The 7868-nt window shown below is 46.7% G+C and overlaps 1 long non-coding RNA gene across 3 annotated transcripts; it reads right to left on the bottom strand.

Annotated features, from left to right (window-relative positions):
- Positions 1 to 455: 455 nt before the first annotated feature.
- On the bottom strand, positions 456 to 3554 carry LOC123410597. 3 transcript variants are annotated; one of them, XR_006613057.1, is made up of 4 exons: positions 3258 to 3554; positions 876 to 2496; positions 683 to 775; positions 456 to 598 (listed from the first exon to the last, which is right to left on the bottom strand). It is a non-coding gene; the product is annotated as an uncharacterized LOC123410597 (long non-coding RNA). The 3 variants fall into 3 exon arrangements; XR_006613059.1 differs by having other exon boundaries at positions 683 to 1793; positions 2353 to 2496; XR_006613058.1 differs by having other exon boundaries at positions 683 to 2496.
- Positions 3555 to 7868: the final 4314 nt, after the last annotated feature.

The raw sequence follows: 7868 nt of genomic DNA, 5'->3' as shown, positions 1-7868 counted from the left end.
CTGGTAATCTTTTTACCATCACAGGACTCTGCAGGAGAGAGCAGAGAGAGGTGGCTGGATGAGGGAATTGGGAATGGATAGATCGATCGAGGCGTGTAATCATTGTGTCGCGCCGCGCCGCGTCGTGCCAGGCTGCCAGCTTTTTGCCGCTTCGCATTCAGTACTCTGTGTTCTGACGGGCTCTGATCATCTCGATCGCTGCCTGCCTGCAATTCATGCAGCAGAAACATGCCTTTCTCTCTGCACTCTGCTGGAGGTCCCGCTGCTTTCTTTTCGGGCCGTGCTCTCTGCATTCTGTTGGAGGTCAGAGTAATTCCAAGCGCGACGCGCGATTCTGTATGCGTCCGCTCTCTTTCGTAAATACTACTAGCAGGCATAGGCGCGGCACGCCGTGCCCGTGAGAGAGCCCGTGTGAGCATTTGGTGTTATGAAATGGAATAGAGATTAGGAAGAAATTTGGGAGCAGTAACTTTTATTTATCGAGCGGTTTCACATAATATACATATAACATTTTTCATAATACACAACTGAAACCATGCTGATTAGAATTCAGAATCTGAATTGCACACCCTAGTGACATTGTTGACCTGTACAACGTCTGAAAACATTTCATTAGTTGTATGAGTATACAGAAAAGTCCGAATATGTACAACATAGGAAAAAACAGTTCAATTTTGTATACCTCATCAGTTGTTGTTTCAATGCTTCATTTTCATAACGATTGTGGTCACCAGATAGCGGAGTTGCAACTGGATTGTTTTCAACCATTCCGTCTCTGGTGTTGGCGTTGAAGTATAAGATTGTGCAGTATTTGTCATTAATGGTTGATTGACCATTTGAAGTGGAGCCAATGGTACATGCTCTGTTAATTGTACCTGGAAATATTAGAAGTTGGCATCCAGAGAGATCTGCTGTTCGGTGTAATTGTGTATATAATTTCTTTGCCAGGAAGTCTTTGTAGTTGTGGAGGTAGTCAGTCCGTCGTTTGGCAAGAGCAGCAACGCAGTTTGTAGTTTTCCTAGTGATTAGATCACGTTGTGCTCCAAAGAAAGCAAACTCTATTAGACAACAGTTTTTTGAGCAAGCACTGTTCTCTAGGACTGGTCCATTATTTTGTACTTCCTCCGTCTCCTCAAAATAAGGGCATCCTCAATGGTTGTAAGATAGTTATTAGTAATTTTAACACATAGAATTTAATGATGTGTCACGCAATAAATGAGAAAATAGAACAAGGTTGTATGTAAATTAACCAACACCCTTGCACAAGCTCCAATGTAGAATGAGAGAGCATCTTATTTATTACCTCACATCTTATTAGGCAAACTAGATACAACCTATTGGAGTAGTTGTATATTAAGGTGTTGGCTGATGACATGATATATTTTACCAACAAGCTAACCAACAAACTGTTGAAGATGCCCTAAGTGACTAAAAAATGAATCAACTTTGTAGTAAAGTTAGTATAAAACTAAATCATTTTTAAGTCACTTAATTTGAGACGGAGGGAGTATTTTTCTCTAGCCCTATAAATTTTGAAGTACCAATTATAACGTTTCCTCAGTGATCTTGTTATTGTAACTCTTTATTCTTATTTTTGGGATCGATCCTTCTATTGTTCCGCCCAGAAAATAATAATCAAGCATGTCAGCTATGCAGCAGCCCTCAACAACTATCCAACGGACAGCAACGACGTAAAAGCAAAAAAAAAAAAAAAAAAAAACATCCACACTTACGAACCAGACATCCAGTGTTATGGGACAAAAACAAATAGCAGTTTTTCAGGCATCCCAGCGCTGCGTAGCAAAAACAAACAGCAGCTTTTCAGCCCATTTTCAGTCATTAGAAAATACAAAGAGCAGTTTTTCAGTCCACTAAAAATACGAACAGCAGCATTGAATACATACTGAACAAAACAACGTTGCGAAGAAGCATTTTTACTGCTGAAATAAGCTACAGAGATAGGTAGTTTTGCAGAGAAGCTTGTTTCCTGAAGCATTAGCAACTTTCATGTCATACTTCTGTTCAGATTTATGCGAATATAAGCTAAAGTTTTAGACAAAGAATGAACCAAACATTGCAGGGAAGCAGCTCAGGAACAAAACAACTGACTCTGCCAACATTCTGCAAGCTAATTCTGAAGGGGTGATCTACTGCTCTTTACTTGTCTCTCGCTTTAAATATATGGCAGCGCTGAATTGTAAACACCACCTATCACGGAATTTATTTTAAACTTGGCCATTTTGTCCTTAGTATTGATCCCTCTGCTGTACCTCCCGACCCAAATAAAAGAGATTTAAAGTATACTGATGGATAAAATAAACAGTGAGATAGGAAAACTGGTACTATCCTTACTTTGTGGTCAACCATGTACTGGAATCGGGCACTCCAATGTTCCCATATCCTTTTGATCTGGACAGTAACCTTGAAGTCGACTGTATCATTCTCCAAATTTCTTAGCAGTGGACCTTCCATAGGAGACAGTTTGATACTAACAGGCTGCGTTATGCAATAGCAGCAATTATAATTAAAATGGTACTGAAAATTAGACCAGTGTAACAAATCAGTGGCAGTTGATATCTAACTGATAAAAACAAAGAAGTAGATATCAATGAAGTTTGTTCATTCATTCCAAAAAAAAGGGGGAAAGGAAGGAGTACTAATCGAGCTGAGGTGTGTGTTTGTAATATGTGCTAAGTAATCTTCCCCATGTATCTAATTTTCTTAAGCAGGAGAATTGACTTTGGTTCTTCATCTTGTCCTCTAGGCGTCTTCTACTATTTAGTAGTACTACTGATCTACCTCCCTGGTGTCTCTATTTCTTAAACTCAAGAATTTACTTTCCTTGTTTATCTAGATCTTCTTTTTGTGAGAGATTATCTAGTTACTGGTTAGCAACCAATATTTCGCAACCGGCATGTGTTTACTGGTTCTCGTTCAAAAAGAAAACATGTGTTTTCTGTTTCTTTATTTGTTTTAGCTAGCAATGAAATGAGGAAATTTGTCCTCTCTATTGACTTGCAAGTTACACCTTATTTTTAGAAGAGATTGGATCCCTACTCCTTAATTTTTCTTGACCAAATTAGGGAAACAATCTCGAGTGAAGGCTGCTCCTTGTCTAATTTCTCTGCAACTAGGAAGATATTGAGAGATATAATCAAATCAGTGCAACACACATAATAGAAATGCTCCTTAATCTGAGAAAGAGAAAGAGAGAGAGAGGGGGGGGAGGGAGGGGGAGAGAGATATTAAATCAGTACCTATGGTGGTCTTAACTCTTAAGATTAGCGAAACTCCTGTATTTGCCGGAGGCAGGAGAACTGTAGGGGTGCAGCTGCTGACGGGGACGTGGTGAGGTGGACACGAGGGAGAGAGGCTGGATACTGAAAGAGTCTGGAGTAGAGGAACTGAAGGCTGACGGCGGAGAGCAGCATCGGACGGCAGGTGCAGCCGGCGAGGGACCTGAGCGTGCAGTGGGCGGCGAAGAAGAATCGGGAAGAGGCGAGCGAGGCCCAGCCATAGATGTTCGGCCCCAGCGGCAAATCTCTCTCAAAAAAAGTTAAGAAAAACATGCAGCTTAGCAGGTATATACGCGTGTCAACCGAAGGAATAAAATACGTGCCAATCCATGAGAGCTCTCGCTCAACACTGGAAACGCACCACACGAGGGCCTGCTTAGAGCATCTCGAGTAGAATCCCCAACCCTTAAATCTAAAACCAATTTTAAGGATTGAGAATTGCTCATTTTTGATACTTTAAGAATTGAAAAACAGGGGCAAAGACTATAACCCTCAAACCCAACCCTTATAACGGAATATATAAGGGTTGGGTTTGAGGGTTTAGTCTTTGCCCCAACCCCAACCCTTAAAACTATCATTTGGCATTGCATAATTTTCACTAGAAAAACATAATAAAGCTTCAAATAAAAACGAAAATAAAGATCATTGATGCATGGTTTAATAGTTTTTACATCACACAATCATCATCTTCCCCCTCTCATCAGCACCATCACCAAAAAGTTACACTTGACGCCATTTCCTAGACCACTTCCACGTCCATCAAGCACCTCCATTGTCGCCGGTGGTGGAGTCATCCACACCGCCATCGCCACCACCGCTCATCGGAGTGTCACCTCGAAGAGTAGAGGATGTACCACGGAATATCCTCTTCCTCTCTGCGATGTCCTCCTTGTAGTCCTTCCACCATTGCAATTGTTCTTGATCCATGTCCTTCTTGGACATCATCATGTGCTCCTTCTCTTTCACCATGAGTTCTTTTCATACCTTTGCCTCTTTCACCTTGATCATCCTCTCCTCCAAGTCGGCCTTGCGCTTTGCTTCTTCACGTTTTGCTTCAACTTGTGCAAGCTTGACCTCTTTCTTCTTCTCGATGATAAGAATCTTCGTCTTCAATGTCTTCCTTGCCAATTCCTCTCTTGCCTTCATCATATGCTCCATCTTCTCCCTTAGGCTTGATGCCTCTCCTTCCATCTTCACCCTTTGCTTGCCCTTCTTGGTTCCCTCGGGCTTGCCCAAGTTCCTCTCCTTCTCCTCATCTTCACTATCATCCATCCTAAATATTGCCGACTTCTTGGGTGCGGTCTCTTGATCCCTCAACTTCCACTTGTCAAAGGTTTGAAGAATTGTTCAAGCATGCTTAAATGGGAAAGGCTTGCCCTTGGAAGCGGCCATCTCCTTGTACCTCATGCCGGCCGCCGCTTGGCCCCGACGTGGGTCGCCGCCACCACGTCGGCCACGGTGGCCGGGGCGGGGGCGGGCGGGGCGGTGGTGGGGGCGGGCGCGGCGGGTGCGGCGGCGGCCGGGGCGGGCGCGGGGGTAGGCGCGGCGGCCGGGGCGGGCGGGGCGGCTGGCCCGGCGGCAGGCGAGGGCGCGGCGGCGGCCGAACGCGGGAGGAGCTGGGAGGCGGGGCAGTTTTTCCCTCCCGCGCGATGTGTGAAGTGGAGTGCGGGTTGGGGGGAGTTTTCCCTCCCAACCCTCACTTCTACAGGCTGGGAAGGGGTTTGAGGGTTGGACCTCTAAATTTTTTTACGGGTTTAAGGGTTTAAGGGTTCTAGTCTACGCCGTTTTTCCGATGAAAACTATAGAAAAACGGTTATTTTTAAGGGTTTGAGAGTTTGAGGGCTCTACTAGAGATGCTCTTAGCAACTATAATAAGGAGGGTTGGTGAAGGCGGATGGAGAAGGATGCGGCGGTTGCGACATGAGAGTACATAATTTAGGGAAAGATGTATATGTTAGAATAATCCGAGGCTTTCCGTCGATCTACCGAGGATCAAGCAATCACACAAGCACGACACCCCGATTTGTTAACGAGGTTCACCGATATGGCTACATCCCCGGGGCCTCACTACGGGCACTCCTCCCCGTGACACCGTCACAATACCGCACCTCGGCCGCCCGGGTGCCGGCACACGTCGCCGGCTCCCCCGCGTACCCGTGCTATTTTGTTGGCATAGGTGGCATAGGTTACATCGTATGTCTACTCCCGTTATATACGAGAGCCCTAGGATAGAAGTGTCCTATGAGGACACAACTCCATATCCTGTTTAAACACAACACTACTCAGAGTCCAACTATAACCTACCTTGTACACCATATTCGACACGACTCTAACAAACTCCACCTTGGCGAATATTCTCCACCACCTTGAGTTCATCCATGCGTCAAACTTCCATGTACATTGGACTTGAGATACGCCATGAGCACTACTGCTACTTCTAGACTCCATGTGACTCCACCTGCAACTGTAGTCCCTTCTCGTCTTCTTCACAGTCAACCCTCGAGCAAAGTTAAGTTCCTCATTACTCTACTTTGTGCTCTCAACTTCCGGAGTATCCATTCAACGCCATCACACACTGATCATTGACCTGTGTGAAAGTGAACAACCCACAAATTGAATGCCACAAATAAGAGTTACCTGAACTCAACATCCTTGCTCTTTCTTGACCGTCCGTATGAAACTTGAAGGAATTTCAACGTCGCCTTGTGTCACCCTGAGTCTAATTCGTAGCTATCTCACCCTTTTTCCGGATAGTCTCTGACATGTCCCACAGCTATAACACTCCGCCTCCTTCTGTACTTGTCATACACACTTTGCCATGTGCACTAAACCCTACAGAATATACGGCCATGTACTCTCTCCGCTTATGAAAATTCAGACTTCCCTTCACTTTCTCAGATTCTCCATTGTCAACTCCCGTCCAACAAACCGACACCGATAGACCCAACCACCAACTTGAATCCGATACTCGCCAACACTGCTTCAGCACCCATTTCACAATTTGTGTGACCACATGTATGACAACCAGTGCATTGGTCTGTCGCTGTGTCCCATGCTTACCGCACGCCTCGCCGCTATCACCGCGTCGAGCCTCTGCAGTCCTGGTCGAGTCTCCAAGGTCGCGAACCCACACCACTCAACCCCCACTGCAGAGAACCACCGATCATCACCGACCGATGCCGAGTGTCACGTCTCCATCAGACCACTGGTACCTAGTCCGATCCACGTGTCTCTCACTATCCCACTGAAATAGGCTTCGACTCTCCATGCATTTACGTCGTAGCCCATCCATCAATACAAAGTGAAGTCTTCCACTAGACTCCAGCTCCACCTTCGAAATGACTCCATGTAGCTGGCCATGCTACCCCGCGCCTCCTTGACTTCAAGCTCTCATGTGTACATCGCCTTGAATCAATCCTGCGCCATAGTCCGTCGAAGCCGCACAAGCCCTCAGGCCTGCACCACGTGTTTCCACGCCCCAAAAATCGGCCACCATCAGCATCACGCTCTTATGTCGTCGTCGCTGAAATCACCGCCGTCTTCTGGTTTGACCGACATTCCCGTCGATCCGTCAAACAGTCTAGTTCAATCCAGGCGAAAATTATCCGACTGGAACCATGCCCCACCTTGCGTCGTGTCCGTCCGCACTCCGTGCATTGTTGGACGCCATGTGTATGCATGATCCCATCACGACGCGCTCCCGACTCCTTTAAGTCTTATACACGACGTCGTCCTCGCCACGCGCACCACAAACCCTTACGCTATCATCCCTATACACAACACGTGTATGCAAAAAATAAAACCGAAATCCACCACATAAGCCTTCCCGTGTGCACTTATCCATGAAGATCAAAAGATCTAAAATCTCCAACTCCATCATGTGCTCTCATAGGTTGTAGGTCCATTAGGCTTCCTATTTCCTCCCAGTGACTAGCTTTAGCCTGTTACTATGTAGCTTCCCTTTTTTTCCATCAAACAAATCACGAACAATGCATACACAGCTCTCCACGTCCCAGCTCAGCTCACTCTCCCTTGGCCTGTCAGCGTTGCCCCATGGACCAGCCTATGCCCGCCTTTGGAACATGCAGGCCCATCCTGGGGTTCAGCGACCCTGCCTCTGTGCCTCGACCTACGCGCCACCCGGCCACGCGTTCGGACTCACGCGATGTGTCGCATCCGATCTATCCTGCCGCTGCCAGGTCGCCAGTCGCCATGCGCACGAACCTGCTGCACGCCTCTTGGTCCATGCGTGGCACGGTTTGCAGCCGCCATCGATTTACTCCGATCCGCTGCCGTCGTACCTGCCGAACAGTTCCGCTGCTTCTTCCGGTCTTCAGCTGCTGCACGCCGCCGCATGCCCTGAGCCGATCTGATCCGCAAGGATCTACCTCCAGCGTACGCACACAAGCCGATGACCCTGCCCGCTCCGGATTGCTTCTTGTACTCGCCGACATGTGCTGCTTTAGAAAATTCCATTGATCGTCTTGGCTTTCTCGTCGACTATCACGACATCGCTCCCGATCGCCCGACACACCGTGGATCAAACTGATTTCTTTCGCAACATTTGACATC

The sequence above is a fragment of the Hordeum vulgare genome, chromosome 7H (assembly GCF_904849725.1).
Source record: "Hordeum vulgare subsp. vulgare chromosome 7H, MorexV3_pseudomolecules_assembly, whole genome shotgun sequence".
Classification (NCBI taxonomy): Eukaryota; Viridiplantae; Streptophyta; class Magnoliopsida; order Poales; family Poaceae; genus Hordeum; species Hordeum vulgare.
Note: the sequence above shows the minus strand (reverse complement) of the source record. Positions and strands in the feature narration are given on the sequence as shown.